Source organism: Bos indicus x Bos taurus, chromosome 16, assembly GCF_003369695.1.
Source record: "Bos indicus x Bos taurus breed Angus x Brahman F1 hybrid chromosome 16, Bos_hybrid_MaternalHap_v2.0, whole genome shotgun sequence".
NCBI lineage: Eukaryota > Metazoa > Chordata > Mammalia > Artiodactyla > Bovidae > Bos > Bos indicus x Bos taurus.
Window position 1 is genome coordinate 26,724,019 of NC_040091.1, and position 20,468 is coordinate 26,744,486.

A 20,468-nucleotide genomic window follows, 5' to 3' on the forward strand; every position below is an offset into this window, starting at 1 on the left:
ATATCTACTACTGTGGGCAAGAATCCCTTAGAAGAAATGGAGTAGCCATCACAGTCAACAAGAGTACAAAATGCAGTACTTGGATGCAGTCTCAAAAATGACAGAATGATCTCTGTTCGTTTCGAAGGCACACCATTCAGTATCACAATAATCCAAGTCTATGCCCCGACCAGTAACGCTGAAGAAGCTGACATTGAACAGTTCTATGAAGACCTATAAGGCCTTCTAGAATTAACACCCAAAAAAGATGTCCTTTTCATTATAGGGGACTGGAATGCAAAAGTAGGAAGTCAAGAAACACCTGGCTGCTGCTAAGTCACTTCAGTGGTGTCCGACTCTGTGCAACCCCATAGGCGGCAGCCCACCAGGCTCCCCCATCACTGGGATTCTCCACGCAAGAACACTGGAATGGGTTGCCATTTCCTTCTCCAATGCAGGAAAGTGAAAAGTGAAAGTGAAGTTGCTCAGTTGTGTCCGACTCTTCGCAACCCCATGGACTGCAGCCTACTAGGCTCCTCCACCCATGGGAATTTTCCAGGCAAGAGTACTAGAGTGGGGTGCCATTGCCTTCTCCAAGAAACACCTGGAATAACAGTAACAGGCAAATTTCTCCTTGGAGTATAGAATGAAGCAGGGCAAAGGCTTAATAGAGTTCTGCCAAGAGAATGCACTGCTCATAGCAAACACCCTCTTCCAACATTTGTGCTTACCATGTACTATTTAAATACACAGTTTGTTTTCCCCCTGATGCTGTAACTTAAGGGCTGGGATGATCTTTTATTTCTCTGTTGCCCAAGCCTAGCAGGGTCAGTGCTTGGCTTGAAGTGCTTGATGAATGGAGACCAATAGAGGTTATTAAAACTTCAGAAGCTTTTCATTGAAAACAGAGGCAAAGTTCAAGATAGAGGGCATATGGATAACCTTTGAATGTGGTATACTGAACACAGTGGACATTTATTGAGAATTCTATTATTCACTAGCCCTGAACTAAGGTTTTTAATTAATTATCTTATTCTATTCTCAACATGGCTGTGATGTAGGAAAGAAAAAAAGTTGAAAATGTTAGCTGGGTCTGACTCTTTGCAACCTCATGGACTGTAGCCCACCAGGCTCCTCTGTCCATGAAATTCTCCAGGCAAGAATACTGGAGTAGGTTGGCATTCCCTTCTCCAGGAGATCTTCCCGACCAAGGGATCGAACCTGGTCTCCTGCATTGCAGGCAGACTCTTTACCATCTGAGCCACCAGGGAAGCAGTTAGCATTATTAGTATCTTCATTTTATAGATGAGAAGACTGAGCCTCAGAGAGATTAAGTAACTGGCACAAGGTCACACTTGGAGACAGGATGTGAGATTGAGACAGTGACTGGAGAACCCAGACTCTACCGAGCTTCACGGGGCTTATCTAATGAGCCTAGTCCTGCAGCGGGAGCATGAAGGAACACATGTTCCCATGTGTTATCAAATGTGTGTTCATTCCACTGCCTGGTGGACCCCTTCCTGTGTGCCAGCAGTTTGGGCTATATTTCTGGGAGGGGGTTTGACTTTTGACAATCAAAAATTCTTTTTTATTTTTTTCTAAGAGGTCAGCTTTGGATTGAACATTACAAAATAGAAATATTACACCAGAGATTTAATCAAAAGACCAAACCCTATGTCATCTTCAGACTCCTCAGTCTTCTTTCTCTGCTCCCACTTTGTCCTCTGTAGGGGCAGAACCTCCTGTTGGGGCAGGGCCACCAGCCCTGTGTTGTAGATAAGAGTCTCGATGTTGACATTGGCCAGGGCCTTTGCAAACAAACCTGGCCAGAAAGGCTTGACATTCACATTGGCTGCTGCTAATGAGGGTGTTGACCATACTCTACGTGACTGGCACCTCATCCTTGCACAGGATGAGGGTTGGGTAGATGCAGGTGAGCTCAGAGATGGAGACCGTGGAGGGGCGAGTGCCAAGTGGACGACTGCCAGGTGCATTGAGCACCAGAAACGAGGGCCTCACTCCAACACTGCCTTAGCTTCCTTGGTAGGACTGAGCATTTTCACAGAAGCTGAGCAAAGAACCCAACTAAATTCTTATATGAAACACTGGTTTAAATCCTAAGTAAAAATGAACTTACTTATTCATTCTAGGGGCTTCCCTAGTGGCTCAGATGGTAAAGAACCTACCTGAAGTGCCAGAGACCTGGGTTTGATCCCTGGGTTGGAAAGATCCCCTGGAGGAGGGCATGGCAACCCACTCCAGTATTTGAGAATCCCATAGACAGAGGAGCCTGGTGGGTCGCCAAGAGTCGGACACAACCGATTGACTAAGCACATTCATTCTATGGGTACTTGGCTAGGCACTACATTAGGCAGAGAGGACGCAAAGACAAAATATCCGAAGTTAAGGAGCTGATGCCCTAGTGCTGGGATATGCAAATGAATCAGAATTCAGTAATAGAGGCATCTGCAGCAACAGGGATAGATCTAGAAACTATCATGGAAATGGCAACCCACTCCAGTATTCTCACTTGGAAAATTCTATGGACAGAGAGGAGCCTGGTGGGCTACAGTCCATGGGGCCACAAAGACTCGGACATGACTGAGCACACACATAAACATATGTACAATAGGTTGCTAACAAGGACCTACTGTATAGCACAGGGAACTTTATTCAGTATTCTGTAATAATCTATACAGGAAAAGAATCTGAAAGAGAATGAGTATATATATATCCATATCCATATATACATGACTGATTCACCTTGCTATACACACCTGAAACTAACAAAATTGTGAATCAACTATACTCCAATCAAAGTTGAAAAAAGAAAAGAATTCAGTAATAAAGAACTCAATGCCTTAACTAGGAGAGTCATGGGACTTCTGTGGTGGTGCTGTGGCTAAGACTCTGTGCTCCCAATGCAGGGGGCACGAGTTCAGTCCCTGGTTGGGGAACCTGATCCTGCACACCATAACTAATGATCTCGAATGCCGCATGGAAGATCAAAGATCCCAAATGCTGCAATGAAGATGAGAGGGCCCCGTGCCACAGTGAAGTCCGGGCACAGCCAAATCCATAAATAAATAAAAATAAATATTAAAAAAAAAATAGGACAGTCACGATGTGGCTGGTGTGCACAACAGTATCAGGTGTCCAAACTCTGCCAGACCATCCCTGCAGGCTATTGTTTTCATCCATATTGGCCTGGGGAGGCAAATATCATCCCTTGTAAATTCCCATGAAGACAGGGAGGTTCCAAGAGATTAGCCTGAGGTGAGCACTGTGAGCTGTCCAAGCCAGGGCTGTTGCTGCTGTTCCACTCGCCAGCTGACTTGGAAGATCTGTTTGGATAAGGAAAAAAAAAAAAAAGTGTTTTCTTAGGGAAAACTTCCAGAAGCCTTAGTCATTTGGAATGAAGCAAGGATAGTTTGATCCTTGGGCTGGGAAGGTCCTAAAAAAATTGTACCCGCGAAAACCCAAAAGCACAAAAACCCTGAGACCCTCTTCGTGTATCTGATTCTGAAACAGGATAAGGACAGGGGTAGCACCTGCAAGGGGGGTCTCAGAGTGGAGGAGAAGGGGCAACTGAGGCCTAAAGACATCAAAGTAAGAGATCCCCACTGGGCTGTGGGCGAGGTCTGCAGTGGGGATTAGCAGAAAGGGGTGTGGTGACAACCCAAAGAGTGGGGAAAGGAGTAAGATTTGACAACAGAGGGACATGCAGCTACTTTTTGGTTGGAAAATGAATGACATGTTAGATGAAGAAGAAGAATGCGGAGCGTCATCTGAAACTGGAGTTTTGTTTTTGTTAAATTTAATCCAGATTGGCATATGGCTCCTGAGGCCAATAACTGGACCCAGCAAGAGGGAAGCTTTCAGATGTGGACAAAGAATGTATCCCTGCCGCTCAGAAGGTGACTGCTGTAACAAGTGTGTGTGAATTGGCACACACAGATCAAAAAGAGTGGGTTTGAGGGGGTTCTTTGTAATGGACCCCTTCTGTGATCCAGGGCACACACCTAGAACTTTCTTTGAAAAGCAGAACCCGAAGAAACCCGAGCAGCATTTGTAGAATTAAGAGTGGATTCCGTGTTACTAGGCACACATTCCTGTATTTGCAATCCTCAGCAAAGGCACAGAATAGTTGCATTGAGGAATGGAGCTGCCCTCGATGTTGGGTTCTAAATCCTCATAGGTCAGCAAGTTGCTAATCCAAGGAGGGCCACTAATATCCCTTCCCTGTGAGGTTATGATCCAGGACTGCAGGAACAGACCCTCAGAACAAGAGTAACCCTTTATTATTCAAAAAAAAGGCCGGGGTTGGGGGGTGCATTCATTGGTTTGGTTGTGGTTTAAGCCTCAAATTTCCCTTCCAATTAGTAGTTGAGATTTTTTTTTTTGGAAGTTTGTGGGGGTTAGGTTGGGGTTCCAACCCCCCCGAATGGCAGTCTGATCTAAGCCATAAGCCATAATAATCACACAGCTTTTTTTCATCACAATTTTGCAAGCAAATTTTATTTTTAAAATTTTTATTGGAGTATAGTTGACTTAGTAAACACACATCATGACAGTTGGTTTCCCCTCCAGGCTGGGCCTTAAACGTGTGAGAAAGTAATTCTTTTCTGTTGTAGCCTTGAGTGAAAGTACTTTCATGTCACTTTTCCTTGCTTTTTGGTTTAGCGTTGACCAAAAAAGTGCTAGCCTAGCAAGCCGGGCTTCTAAACCCTGTGTGTCCCATTGTTTGGCACACACCCCATCCTCTAAGTGCTCCCTGGCTGGTGTGGCTGCTTTCTCTCCACAGATGCATAAATAAGCCTGGTAGCTCACCCACTATGCCCCCACTCTGAGGACTTTTAGAATTGAAAACAATTGCAGTTTCCAGTTGAAATTCTGCCATCCCTAAATTTCATGAAAGCAATCTTTTCATCTCCTGCTACCTTCTCAAAAACAGGTAAGTGAAAGCATGAGAATTCACCAAAAATCAAGTCTGAATGACAGCGTCGTCAAATTTCTGAAAATTTCTTTCTTTCCTTTCTGAGTACCTGACTCCCTCTGGGGCCTGAGTCCCTGGGGCCATCAAACTAGCTGGATCTTAAAGTAGTTTGACCAGAGCTGTTTGTTTCCATCAGAAGGAGGGGCTTGACCAGAGGAAAAGACAGATTTTGAAAATCTCCATAGTCCTTTGGGAACTGAGTTGGCATTTAGCTGACTGATCTAGAGTCTCTTCCTCTGTAGAGTCAGGAGATTTCTCCAAGTACGTGTGGGATTCTGCCACCCCTGAGCTCACAGGCCAGGCTCCCTGGGAAGTAGTGGGGGCACCACCCCAAGTGCGCTCTGATGGTCTCACTCATCTGTTTGATAGCTTTGTTATTTCCTTTCTTAAAGGATCAGAGACGAGAGTAATCATGTATTAGGATAGTTCAGTTCAGTCGCTCAGTTGTGTCCAACTCTTTGTGACCCCATGGACTGCAGCACACCAGGCTTCCCTGTCCATCACCAACTCCTGGAGCCTGCTCAAACTCATGTCCATTGAGTTGGTGATGCCCTCCAACCATCTCATCCTCTGTGGTCCCCTTCACCTCCTGCCTTTAATCTTTCCCAGCATCAGGGTCTTTTCCAGTGAGTCTGTTCTTCACATCAGGTGGCCAAAGTATTGGAGCTCCAGCTTCAGCATCAATCCTTTCAATGAATATTCAGGACTGATTTCCTTTAGGATGGACTGGTTGGATCTCCTTGCAGTCCAAGGGACTCTCAAGAGTCTTCTTCAACACCACAGTTCAAAAGCATCCATTCTTCAGTGCTCAGCTTTCTTTATGGTTCAACTCTCACATCCATACAAGATACTGGAAAAATCATAGCGTTGACTAGACAGACCTTTGTCGGATTAGGATAGTCACTGTCTTATTTCCATTTAGCATCATTATCTCTTTTTAAATCACTTGATTACAGTCCCTAATCTTATTTGCATTTACAGGAGAAGGAAACTGAGAATCAAAGAAGTTAAGTAACTTGCTTCAGGTTGGGTTGGCCAGCTTGATCTCCCACAACCCGGATGTTATTGAGCTTACTCCCAGTCCAAGCCCTTGCCAGCACAGGTGGACACCTCCCTTCAGTTACTAACTTCTCTCTGAAGAATCTCTGTTTGTTCCCACTTGAAGCAAAGGTGTTGGGGTATAGTGCCATCCAGTTTGGAATCCTAGAGTTTCTGAATGTTCCACCACAGAGGGCTGAAACCCACCCATGCCCCAATCCCCTCCCCAAATTCCAGGGAGAAACAGCTAACAATATCACCAGCTGTCTCTGCTACCAACTCAGGCCCATGGTTGCCCTTCTAGGGGAAAAGTGACATTGCTCCAGACGCATTTGGATCTGGCCGGCCCGTAAAAGTTTGCTGAGAAAACTAACTATGTAAGCAAGCGTGTAGGAAGAACCTTAATCCTCTTCACAGAATTACATGGTAAGAAGCCAAACTGTTTCTAAGGATATAAGGGCCATAAGCATACATGCTCCCAGAGAATCCTAACTCGGGGGCTGACAGTACTGATGGGGCTCCTGCCACGTGCCAGGCACTGGACCAGTCTGTTCATGCACTATTAATCTTTATGTTGGTTGTTGCTGTGTTGATCAGTCGCTCAGTTGTATCCAACTCTTTGTGACCCCATGTACTGTAGCATGTCAGGCTTCCCTGTCCTTCACCATCTTCCAGAGCTTGCTCAAACTCATGTCCATTGAGTAGGTGATGCCATCCAACCATCTCATCTTCTGTCGTCCCCTTCTCCTCCTGCCCTCAATTTTTCCCAGCATCAGGGTCTTTTCCAATGAGTCAGCTCTTCACATCAGGTGGTCAAAGCTTGGAGCTTCAGCCTCAGCCTCAGTCCTTCCAATGAATACTCGGGACTGATTTCCTTTAGGATGGACTGGTTTGATTTATTTGCTGTTCAAAGGACTCTCAAGAGTCTTGTCCAACACCACAGTTCAAAAGCATCAGTTCTTTGGTGCTCAGCCTTCTTTATGGTCCAGCTCTCACATCCACATATGACTACTAGAAAATCCATAGCTTTGACTAGGTGAACCTTTGTTGGCAAAGTAATGTCTCTGCTTTTTAATATCCTGTCTAGATTGGTCATAGCTTTTCTTCCAAGGAGTAAGCGGCTTTTAATTTCATGGCTGCAGTCACTATCTGCAGTGATTTTGGAGCCCAAGAAAATAAAGTCTCTCACTGTTTACATTGTTTCCCCATTTATTTGCCATGAACTTATGGGATTGGATGCCATCATCTTAGTTTTTGAATGCTGAGTTTTAAGCCAACTTTTTCACTCTCCCCTTTCACCTTCATCAAGAGGCTCTTTAATTCTACTTCATTTTGTGCCATAAGGGTGGTGCTGCATATCTGCATATCTGAGGTTACTGATATTTCTCCTGGCATTCTTGATTCAAGCTTGTGCTTCATTCAGCCCAGCATTTTACATGATGTACTCTGCATAGAAGTTAAATAAGCAGGGTGACAATATACAGCCTTGACATACTCCTTTACCAATTTGGAACCAGTCTGTTTTTCCTTGTCTGGTTCTAACTGTTGCTTCTTGACTTGCATACTGGTTTCTCAGGAGGCAGGTAAGGTGGTCTGGTATTCCCATCTCTTGAAGAATTTTCCACAGTTTGTTGTGATCCACACAGTCAAAGGCTTTGGCATGGTCAATAAAGCAGAAGTAGATGTTTTTCTGGAATTCTCTTGCTTTTTCTATGCTCCAACAGATGTTGGCAATTTGATCTCTGGTTCCTCTGCCTTTTCTAAATCCAGTTTGTACATCCGGAAGTTCTTGGTTCACATACTGTTGAAGACTAGCTTGAAGGATTTTGAGCATTACTTTGCTAGTGTGTGAGATGAGTGCAATTGTGCGGTAGTTTGAGCATTCTTTGGCATTGCCTTTCTTTGGGACTGGAATGAATATTGACCTTTTCCAGTCTTGTGGCCACTGCTGAATTTTCCAAATTTGCTGGCATATTGAGTGCAGTACTTTAACAGCATCATCTTTTAAGATTTGAAATAGCTCAGCTGGAATTACATCACCTCCACTAGCTTTAGTGATATTTCCTAAGGCCCACTTGACATCGCAGTCCAGGATGTCTGCCTCTAGGTGAGTGATCACACCATCGTGGTTATCTGGGTCATTAAGATCTCTTTTGTATAGTTCTTCTGTGTATTCTTGCCACCGCTTCTTAATATTTTCTGCTTTACGCTGGCATCAGTCTCATTTCTCAGTCAAGAAATGAATGAATAGGAAAGAATAAGTAACTTGTCTAAAGCCACAGTCAGCCTGAATCCAGTGTCTAAATTGAAAGTCCATGACTTCTGGGATTTCCCTGATGGTTCAGTGGTTAAGGCCCAGAAACTGGGAATTTGATCCCTGATCAAGGAAGTTCCCACATGCCAATCAGCATGGCCAAAAAATGAAAATTAAAAATCAAAGTTCATGACTTTTGCATTTGGACTTTACAGTGAACATTACTGGTGAATTCAGAGCCCTGTCCTAATTAGTGTAACGTGTGAAGTTTTTTTTTTTTTTAAAGATATTATCAATTTCGACCCTCCCAGGAATTTGGGCAGCAGGCTCAGTGACAGGGTGCCATGAGGAAGGTGGGGAAGGCTTGGCCTGTAAACTGCTCAAGCTATTTCAACATGTCCTAGGTCACAGGGTACTTAAGCAAAAGTCAGAACAGGAGCCTGTGGCCTGGAGCTCACACATAACCACACATTTTTAAGAGCTTTCTCAGCAGTTATGATTTTCTAAATAATCAGTCCTACAAAGCTCAGATTAGATGTTCCAGCAAAAGCAGGCAAAACCTGGGCCTGATTTGCCAACAAGAAAGGAAGGTGGACAGCTGGGCGCTGTGAGCTCCTTAAAATGGTGACTCCTTTTCCTGACAGGAGGACAATTGTCAGCTACTTAATAAGCCTCAGCTGTAAACCCTAGTTGCCAGGGCCCAGGACAGAGCACGGGCCTGTGAGGGGGAAATCTGGAAAGGGATCTTGACTGGGTCACCAATGTTCTGTGGCTTTTGGAGGAAAGTCACAGCAGTGAGGAAGAAAACAGGACCTTCATGTGCCTGGAGTCAGTTCACTAACCTCTCAGAGCTGGTTTCTTTATCTTTCTATCTACCTCTTGGGCTGTTGGGCTGGATTGTGGAGATTAAATATGTAAGGCACTGTCACTAGGAATGATGACTACTGGAACATCAAGGTGCTGGAATGGGCCACCTGGAACAGTGCCAGAAACCAAAAAAGTTCCAACCCAGAGCAATTAAGAACCGCTGCCTAAACTATGGTCTGATATCTGGGCTTTTTCAGGAATTAAAAAAAATATATTTATTTTTATTTATTTGGCCGTGCTGGGTCTTAGTTGCAGCACATGGAATCTTTTAGTTGGGGTACGTAGGATCTAGTTCTCTGACCAGGGATGGAACCTGGGCCCCCTGAATGGGGAGCGTGGAGTCTTAGCCACTCAATCACCAGGGAGGTCCCGAGAATTTTTAGAAAAATATTTTTATTTGTTTATCTTTTGGTTGCACCGGGTCCTTGTTGCTATGGGCAGGCTTTCTCTAGTTGTGGCGAGCAGGGGCCACTCACAGTTGTAGTGTGTGGGTTTCTCACTGCGGCGGCTTCTCTTGTTGCGGAGCACGGGCTCTAGGGTGTGCTGGCTTCAGTACTTGGGGCACGTGGGCTCAGTAGTCATGGCTTCCAAGCTCCAGAGCACAGCCTCAGTAGTCGTGGCACACAGGCTAAGTTGCTCCGTGGCATCTCCGTGGGATCTTCCCAGACCAGGGATTGAACTTGTGCCCTGCATTGGCAGGTGGATTCCTATCCACTGTACCACCAGGGAAGTCCTAGGATTTTTTTTTTTAATTGTGGTAAAATACACATAACAAAATTTACCCATATTAATCAGTCTTTTTTTTTTTTTTTGATAGGTAAGAGGTGGATTTACTTAGAGAGACATACACTCCACAGAGTGTGAGCCATCTCAGAAGGCGAGAGGCCCCCAAATTAACCATCCTTAAATATTATTAAGTACATTCACATCACTGTGAGCCTCTTAATGAGGGTGAAAGAAGAGAGTGGAAAGAGTGGCTTAAAATTCAGTATTATAAAACCTAAGATCATGACATCCAGCCCCATTACTTCATGGCAAATAGAAAGAGAAAAGGTGGAAGCTGTACAGACTTCCTCTTCTTGGTCTCTAAAATCACCACGATGGTGACTGCAGCCATGAAATTAGAAGATGATCGCTTCTTGGAACAAAAGGTATGACAAACCTAAACAGGACTTTGCAGACGAAGGCCTGTGTAGTCAAGGCTACAGTCTTTTCAGTAGTCATGTATCGATGTGAAAGCTGGACCATAAAGAAGGCAGAGTGCTGAAAAACTGATGCTTTTGAACTGTGGTGTTGGAGACTCTTGAGAGTCCCTTGGACAGCAAGGCGATCAAATCAGCTAATCCTAAAGGAAATCAACCCTGAATATTCATTGGAAGGACTGATGCTGAAGCTGAATCTCCAATATTTTGGCCACCTGATGCGAACAGCCCACTCATTGGGAAAGACTCTGATGCTGGGAAAGATTGAAGGCACAAGGAGAAGAGGGTGACAGATTAGATGGTTGGATGGCATCACGGATTCAGTGGACATGAACTTGGGCAAACTCTGAGAGATGGTAAGGAATAGGGAGACCTGGCAAGGTGCGGTCTATGAGGTCAGAAAGAGTCAGACGTGACTTGAAGACTGAAGAAAAACAACAACATTCACAACGCTGTATAACCAGTCTCCAGAACTGTTTCACCTTACAAAACTGAAAGTCTATACCCACAGAACAAGTCTCCCTCCCTCAGCCACTAGCATCTGTCATTCTACTTTCTGTCTCTGAGTTTGACTTGAGTGGTTTGTTTTTTTTTCCAGCAAAACCTTTCACTGTGCATGTCAATCCACATGACAAGCACTCCGTGGCAGGCCTGTTTCACAGTAGAGTAACAAAGACAGGTATTCATTAGAGGGGGAGCCACACCCACCCCAGCCTCAGGTCGAGGCAGCTCTCCATACACTGACTCACTCCCCTTTGCTGGAGAGACTTGCCCCCAGGAAGGGGCATCTCAGCTCCAGGGCTGCAGTTGGGCAAGCACAGTCGTATCTCCATCATTAGCCAGAACAGCACAGTTGAGGTGGCATCCTGGTGATTCAGGTATCTCCACACTTAGTGTGGCTCATGGGGAGATGATTTGGTTTCAAATGACCTGATTTGCATAAATACTTGCAAATGGGCACATGGAATTGGGTTTTCAAAGCTCTGCTTCTGGTGAGTGTGTGCACTTGTGGATGTTCAGGTTGGATTGGGGGGGTGGTGGGTAGGGAAGGAGGCAGGGCCTCTCCCCACAGGGCCCTTGCCCCACCACCCACACAACTCAAATACGTACATACGCACACAGACACACACACAGGATCTCCAGGCTTCTGCTGCCTCTCCTGTGCCTGTGTCGCAGCCACAGAGCAGGCTTCTTTCTGTTGCCTGGGCACCTGGGCCCATTCTCCTGGGGCCTCCATGGGCACCCCCCCCCCTACTATCTGAAACACCTGGTCACATTTCTGCATGGCCAATGTCCTTTCAACACCCAGGTCCCACCGCAGATGCCATTTCTCTAAAGAAGCCTTTCCTTACCAACAGCCTGCTTTGCGTTTCACCAAAAACTGATCCAGAGACAAGAATCTGGTGCAAGCCACTTCTTTGGAACGTGGTGCCAGGAGCACAATGAGGCAATGGAGAAGTGAGTCAGAAAAGTCTCGCCGCGGTGCCTCCTGAGACTGGACGGGTTGCACCTGAGAACAGTCCCCCAGTGTCATGGGGTGTCTGCCTTAGAGTAAGCCATGAAGCCCTCGACTTCTGCATCTGCACTCACAATAAAAGATTCTTTAAAAAGTCCCTCTGAGGGAGGAGGAGGCTGAGGGGTATGTTCACCAACTCCTGACCCTCTTTGCTTGATGGTTTCTCCTGGGGCCACTTCTAGGCTGCTGAGGGTGGAGACAGAGGAAGCCCTTGAGAAACCCAGGGAGGGCTTCTGCAAAAGAGGGACTGGGACCTCCAAGGAGGGTGGAGAAGACAGGAGGGGCAGTGATGGGTCTGCCGTGTCCCCTCCACCCCAGGGATGGTGCGTCCCCTCCCGTCACACCATTGCTCACCTGCATCCCACGGGGACAGCTGCTGCCACGCTGAAGAAGCTATGCCTCAGAGCCCCTCGCTGGCACAAGGCCCTATAAGCCCTGGGAAGAGCCCTAGCCTTGTGCTGGGGTTGAATTTTGTCCCCCACAGAAGACATGCTGAAGGCTGCCTATTTCAGAACGGGATCTTATGGGATGTAGGGTCACTGGACGTGATTAGTTAAAATGAGTTGATGCTGGTGGAGGTGGGGTGGGTATGCACAATTAAAAAGGGAGTTTGGGCTTTCCTGTACACCCTACTATGTATAAAATAGATAGCCAACAAGGACCTACTGTATAGTTCAGGGAAATGTGCTCAATATTCTATAATACCCTAAATGGGAAAAGAATTTGAAAAAGAATAGATACATGCATATGTATAACAGAATCACTTTGCTGTACAGTTGAAACTAACACAACATTAATTAACTATACTCCAATATAATATTAAAAACAAAAGGCAAAGTCATGCTCCTAATCCAAGACTTAGAGGAAGATGTCAGTGCAGGAACAACGCCATGGGAAGGTGGAGGATGGAGTGGTGTGTCATCTACAAGCCAAGGATGGGCCACGGAGGGCTAGAACAGACCTGCCCTCAGAGTCCTCAGAAGGAACCAACCCTACTTTGGATTTCTAGCCTCCAGAACTGAGATAATTATTGTTGAAGCCTCCAGTTTGTGATACTTCATCATGACAGCCCTGGAAAATTAATAGCTCATGTATTCTTTTTCTAAAAGATGGCCCTCAGATAAGCTTCCGCCTCCACAAAACTGGGATCTGGGGCTTCCCTGGTGGCCCAGTAGTTAAGAATCTGCCTTGCAATACAAGGGACACCGGGTCGATCCCTGGTCCCGGAAGATCCCACATGCCGAGGACCAACCAAGGCCGGGAGCCACAACGACTGAACCCATGTGCCTCAACTCCTCAACTCCAGACATCCTAGAAGCCATGCTCTGCAACAAGAGAAGCCGCTGCATTGAGAAGCCCGTGGACCACAGCAAAGAGTAGCCCCCTCACCATAACTAGACAAAGCCCTCGTTCAGCAATGGAGACCCACCACAGCCCGTAAATAAATATATCTTTAAAAAAAAATCCAAAACAATCCACAATTGGGATCTGCCCCCGCCCATTCCCAACTTATTTCCTTCCAGGTACGCATTGCTACCACAGGTGTCCCATCCAGATATGTGCTTGCTTCAGTTATGAACCATCACGTGGGCTCTGGGAGAGAAAGGGCCGTATTTGCCACCACATCCCCAACTCTCTAACAGAGCCTGGCAGGGCTCACTAAACTTTCCTTGAACAATAAGTATGTAAATTGACTGGTTGGACCTATTCTCTCTTATTTTTAACTGGCTTTCAAGGACATTTGGGATACATGGAGCATGGTACTGCTACCGAACCAAATTCAGGACCACTCACCCAAAAAAGCCGATTTACGGACACCAGGCTGTGGGGAAGGAAAAGTGCAGCATTTATTGCAGGCGGCAAGCAAGAAGTCCAGGTGGCGAGTGCTCAAAGGGAATGAACTCCTCGAAGGCTTGCAGGGAAAGGTTTTTTTTTTTTTTAAGGGAAAGGTTTATAAAGAGGGTGAGGGAGGGGAGTTGTGGGGTGTGTGGTCAGTTTGTGGATATTCTTCTGATTCTGGATGACTTTTTATAACTCTCTGTAATTTTTTTTACAAATTCCTTTAGCAACAAAAAGATATATGAACAAAGCTATCCACAGGTGTATTAAATGGCTCTCCCATACCTAAGTTGGTCATTCTATCTAGGCTCCTCACAAACAACCTTTTTTTGTGCCAACCCGCAGGCAGTATTTAAGACTACTTAAGTCCTCTCTCCTTTCCTAAGTCACCATTTTTTGCCTTGTGACTACACTCGGCGTTATTTAAACCCTAGACCTTTGAACTTTCTATAATTGTGCTTTGTTTCCCTAAAGAAAGGGATTTTCTTTATGGATAAGACTTGGCCGACTCTGCCTCTAGCCGTGGGTGATTTCCTTCATCTGCAAACTGAGGATAATAGACACACCATCCTCCCAGGGCTACAGGGAGAAGTGAAAGAGCTAAAATCTGGGAAGGCAGCCAGCTCACTGCCCCTCAGCCTCAAGGTAATGACCCTTGAGGCCACAGGAATCCAGGTGTGACAGCTCTGCACTTCTCCTTCCCTGCAGAGGTTAGGGGTCATTGATGCCACAGATGGAGCTTGAGACAGCCGCAATGCAGTCATGCCCTACCCTGGAGAGTGAGGAGGACAGAGACAAGACCAGACCACCAGCCTGGCCTGTTAGGAGGCTAGAAAGTATCTGAGGAGCCGCACATCCAGCAGGAAGAGGCTGCCCAGGGGTACTATGTTGTGTGTAGGTCTAATGAAGATGTAGGTAGAAAGTGAAGGCACAGTGGCCCAGTGGGGAGTAAATGCCTTCGACTGATGGAAGTTTAGGTTCCGAGGCCTCATGGGGAAGAATAAGGAGCTCCTGACGAATGGCAGTGTGGTCCAGCACCCTTAACCCCAAAGGCTGCCTGCCTCTCTCTTGCTTCCTGTTCCCACTCATCTACGTAAAACAACCATTGACCCACAGACCCACAAACTTGGCTCTGCCCCTTCCCTCCTTTTTCTTAGCAGCACTTACCTCTCGTTCTATTTGCTGTGCCTGTGCCTAAGCATACATGTACTTGGTACTCTACACATGGACATCACCAGATGATCAACACCAAAATCAGACTGAGTATATTCTTTGCAGCCAAAGATGGAGAAGCTCTATACAGTCAGCAAAATCAAGACCAGGAGCTGACTGTGGCTCAGATCACGAACTCCTATTGTAAAATTCAGACTTAAATTGAAAAAGTACAGAAAATCACTAGGCCATTCAGGTATGACCTAAATAAAATCCCTTATGATTATATAGTGAAAGTAACAAATAGAGTCAAGGGATTAGATCTGATAGATAGCGTACCTGAAGAATTATGAACAGAAGTTCATAATACTATACAGGAGGTGGTGATCAAAACCATCCCCAAGGAAAAGAAATGCAAAAAGGCAAAATGGTTGCTTGAGGAGGCCATAGCTGAGAAAAGAAAAGAAGGGTAAGGCAAAGGAGCAAAGGAAAGATAAACCATTTCAATGCAGAGTTCCAAAGAATAGCAAGGAGAGATAAGAAAGCCTTCCTCTGTGATCAATGCAAAGAAAGATGAAAACAATAGAATGGGAGAGACTAGAGATCTCTTCAAGAAAATTAGAGATACCAAGGGAACATTTCATGCAAAGATGGGCATAATAAAGGACAGAAACAGTATGGACCTAACAGAAGCAGAAGATATTAAGAAGAGGTGGCAAGAATACACAAAAGAACTATACAAAATTGATCTTTATGACCCAGATAACCACGATGGTGTGGTCACTCACCTAGAGCTGGACATCCTGGAGTGCGAAGTCAAGTGCGCTTAGGAAGCATCACTATGAGCAAAGCTAGTGGAGGTGATGGAATTCCAGTTGAGCTATTTCAAATCCTAAAAGATGATGCTGTGAAAGTGCTGCACTCAACATGCCAGCAAATTTGGAAAACTCAGCAGTGGCCACAGGACTGGAAAAGGTCAGTTTTCATTCCAATCCCAAAGAAAGGCAATGCCAAAGAATGCTCAAACTACTGCACAACTGCACTCATTTCACACACTAGCAAAGTAATGCTCAAAATCCTTCAAGCTAGTCTTCAACAGTATGTGACCAAGAACTTCCTGATGTTCAAGCTGGATTTAGAAAAGGCAGAGGAACCAGAGATCAAATTGCCAACATCTGTTGGTTGGATCATAGAAAAAGCAAGAGAATTCCATAAAACATCTACTTCTCTTCATTGACTATGCTATAAAGCCTTTGACTGTGTGGGTGGATCACAACAAACTGTGGAAAATTCTTAAAGAGATGGAAATACCAGATCACTTAACCTGCCTCCTGAGAAACATCTATCCAGGTCAAGAAGCAACAGTTAGAATTGGACATAGAACAAAGGACTGGTTCCAAATTGGGAAAGGAGTATGTCAAGGCTGTATATTGTCACCCTGCTTGTTTAACTTCTATGCAGAGTACATCATGCGAAATGCCAGGGTGGATGAACCACAAGCCAGAATCAAGATTGCTGGGAGAAATACCAATAACCTCAGATATGCAGATGGCACCACCCTTATGGCACTAAGTGAAGAGGAGTTAAAGAGCCTCTTGATGAAGGTGAAAGAGAAGAGTGAAAAAGTTGGCTTAAACTCAACATTCAAAAAACTAAGAGCATGGCATCCCGTCCCGTCACTTCATGGTGAACAGATGGGAAACAACAGTGACAGATTTCATTTTCTTGGGGTCCAAAATCACTGTGGACAGTGACTGCAGCTATGAAATGAAAAGACGCTTGCTTCTTGGAAGATAAGCTATGACAGATAGCATATTAAAAAGCAGAGACATTACTTTACCAACAAAGGTCCATATAGTCAAAGCTACTGTTTTTCCAGTAGTCATCTAGGGATGTGAGAGTTTTTTCCAGTAGTCATCTATGGATGTGGGACTATACAGAAGGCTGAGCACTGAAGAATTGATGCTTTTGAACTGTGGTGTTGGAGAAGACTCTTGAGAGTCCCTTGGACTGCAAGGAGATCAAACCAGTCCATCCTAAAGGAAATCAGTCCTGAATATTCATTGGAAGGACTAATGTTGAAGCTGAAACTCCAATACTTTGGCCACCTGATGTAAAGAGCTGACTCATTGCAAAAGACCCTGCTGCTGGGAAAGATTGAAGGCAGGAGGAGAAGGGGTCGACGGAGGATGGGATGGTTGGATGACATCACTGACTCAACGGACATGAGTCTGAGCAAGCTCCGGGAGATGGTGAAGGACAGGGAAGCCTGGGGTACTGCAGTCCAAGGGATCGCAGAGTCAGACACGACTGAGTGACTGAACAACACCTGGACTTATCAACTGCCTTTTTACCTCCCCACACCTCTCAGAGGAATGACTTGGGTTTTGCTCCAGGTTGAGCTGTACTGTCCACAACTAGCAGCAAACCTGCTCTCGGTCGTCAGTCAAGAAATATTTGTTGAACAAATTAATGAAATCTCTCCTCCCACTTACGTGACTGCCTTTCAGTTTCTGATTTCAAGTTACGAGTGGACTATGGACTGCAAACTACTATAGCTACTGTGCCCTGATGCCAATGAAAATTCAATCATTAGATTCACCTTAAATGAACTTGAGTTTCATCTAGCAACAGAAACCTTACGGGTTCCCGAATGCAAACAAATTTAGGATTCTTCAAGATTTGAGACCTCATGTAAATCTGAAAGTCTTCCCCCTTTTCCAGCTTTGCCACATGCTGAGCAGCAGGAAAGAGGGCTCCTAATCTGTCCCTCAGCCCCTTTGCTGCCAATCACGCTGCTCCCTGCCCAGCACACCCTCTTGATCTGAAACGCCTCTCCTGCTCTCTTGCACTGTAAGAGAGGAACACGTGAACTTCCACTGGGGCAAATTTTGTCATGTGTCAGCTCACCCCACAGCTAGCTGCAAGGATTAGGCTAAAGGTGAAAGAAAGAAACAGGAGGTGGAAACTGTGGCACCAAAGCCATCCCTGGGTTGGTAACTCTCCAGACTTCACCTTGAGAAGGAGGGTGGCGAGCACGTCTGGATGGCACATATTTGCTCACCAAGGCCGGCTTGTTTGCTTGGTCAAGGTCAGCAGAAAGCCAAGGTTGGCAGAACCCACTTTCGCTTTCTCTTTTGTTTTCAACATGACTGAGGCTTTTCCTGGTCATGTGTTGATGTTGTTTAGTTGCTCAGTCATGTCTAACTTTTGTAACCTTATGGACTGTGGCCCGCCAGGCTCCTCTGTCCATAGGACTTTCCAAGCAATAATACTGGAGTGGGTTGCCATCTCCTTCTCGAGGGGATCTTCCTGACCCAGGGATTGAACCTGTGTCTCCTGCATTGGTAGGCGAGTTCTTTACCTCTGAGCCACCAGGGAAGCATACAATATAGAAGCAGTCAATAATATTACAAAAATTTTGTATGGTGATAGATGCTGGCTAGACATTGTGGTGACTAATTCATAATGAATATAAATGTTAATGTACTATATTCTATACCTGAAACTAATATATTATTGTATGTCAACTATATTCCAAGTGAAAAAAAAAATCACCTAGGGAGATCCAAGTTGCAGCTCCCCAAGCCCCACCCAGGGACTCTGACTCAGTAGGACTGCAGTGAGGCCCAGGTTGCATTTTTTAAAAAACATTTATTGAAGTAAAGTTGACTCACAAAGTTGTGTTAATGTCTGTTGTATTACAAAGTGATTCAGTTATATATATTCTTTTTTGTATTCTTCTCCATTGTGGTCTGTCACAGGATACTGAATGTGGTTGCCTGTGCAATACAGTCGGACCTTGTTGGGTATCCATCCTACATATAATAGTTTGTATCTGCTGGTCCCAAACTTTCAGTCCTTCCCTCCCCTCCACCTTGGCAACCACAACTCTGTGCTCTACGTGTGTGAGCTGATTTCTGTTTCATAGATATGTCCATCTATGTTGTATGTTGGATACCACATGTAAGTGACAGCATGTTTGTCTCTTTCTTTCTGACTTACTTCACTTAGTATGATAATTTCTAGGCCCATCTGTGTGGCTGCGAGTGGCATTTCATCCTTTCTGATCGCTGAGTACTATTCCACTGTGTACATGTACCACATCTTCTTTGTCCATTCATCTGTCAATGCACATTTAGGTTGCTTCCACGGCTGGGCCATTGTAAATAGGGTTGCTATGAACATTAGGGTGCATGTATCTTTTCAAATCACAGTTTTGTCTGGATATACGCCTAGGAGTGGGACTGCAAGATCATACGGCAACTCCATTGTTAGTTTCTTGAGGAACCTCCATTCTGTTTGCCATAGTGGTTGTACCCTTTATATTTCCAGCAACATAAGAGGGGTCCCCTTTCTTCACATTCTCTGCAGCATTTATTATTTGTAGATTTTTTTCTGATGTAGACTATTTTTAAAGAGAATTGTATTTTATTTGTTACCATATTGTTCCCGCTTTGTATTCTTTCTGGCCAAGATGCACCTGTGATCCTAACTCCCTGACCAGGGATCAAATCCTCCAATGGAAGCTGAAGTCTTAACCACTGACGGCCAGGGCCCTGTAGATTTTTTAATGATGGCCACCGTGTCTGGTGTGAGGTGTTACATCATTGTAGTTTGATTTGCACCTAATAATTACCGATGAGCATCTTTTCATGTGCCTATTGGCCAGCTGTATGTCTTCTTTGGAGAAGTGTCTGTTTAGGTCTTCCGCCCATTTTTTGGTTAGATCGTTTGGGGGTTTTTTTGTTGTTGTTTTGAATTGTATGAGTTGCTTGTATATTTTGGAAATTAAGTTCCTTATCCGTGGCATCATTTGTAAATATTTTCTCCCAATCTGTAGGCTTTTATTTTAGTGGTTTCCTTTGCTGTGCAACAGCTTATAAGTTTGATAGGTCCCATTTGTTTATTTTTGCTTTTATTTGTATTGACTTGGGAGACAGGCAGATAAGGTATTTTTTAAAAGCCTCAGTTGATTTTTCTGTCATCCAGAACTGAGAAACACCGACAGAGGATTCAAAGGCCTCTTGTAGCATGACAATTCAATAGTCTTGAGAAGGAGGCTGTAAGTAAACTGGAGGTACTGATCTGCAAGATGAAACTCAAATGGTAATGCTGCTAGATGACCTGAGATCCCTGGATGTGGAGAAATGACCATTGTTCTCCAGAGTTCAATGGGATTTGAAAAGCACAATGCAAACAATGGTTTCCGATGATGCCTAAGGAGGGACTTGAGCATCGTCTAATGTCCCCAGACTTCAACATTTGTCCATTTTCTTACACCTTTTACTCCCAAGGCTGGAGAGTAAGATAGCTGTTTCTCTGCCTACAGCCTGTTGTTGTCACCCAGTCCTGTCCGACTCTTTGCGACCCCATGGACTGCAGCGCGCCAGGCCTCCCTGTCCCTCACCATCTCCCAAAGTTTGCCCACGTTCATGTACATTGCGTCAATGATGCCACCCAGCCATCTCATCCTCTGATGCCCTCTTCTCCTTCTGCCCTCAATCGTTCCCAGCATCAGGGACTTTTCCAATGACTTTTCTGCCTCCAGCCTACCCATTTAAAAATCACTATTTAAAATACACACAGGCAGTATCTCCCTGGTGGTCCAGTGGTTAAGTCTAC

At 45.1% G+C, this 20,468-nt stretch overlaps 1 protein-coding gene and 1 pseudogene across 6 annotated transcripts in view; both read right to left on the minus strand.

Moving 5' to 3' along the window:
* The window catches only part of NVL (nuclear VCP-like), a 179,187-nt gene that overhangs the window by 57,237 nt on the left and 101,482 nt on the right, over positions 1-20,468 (minus strand). The gene's annotated exons all lie outside the window — the stretch shown is intronic.
* On the minus strand, positions 1,620-20,286 carry LOC113907017 (annotated as a pseudogene).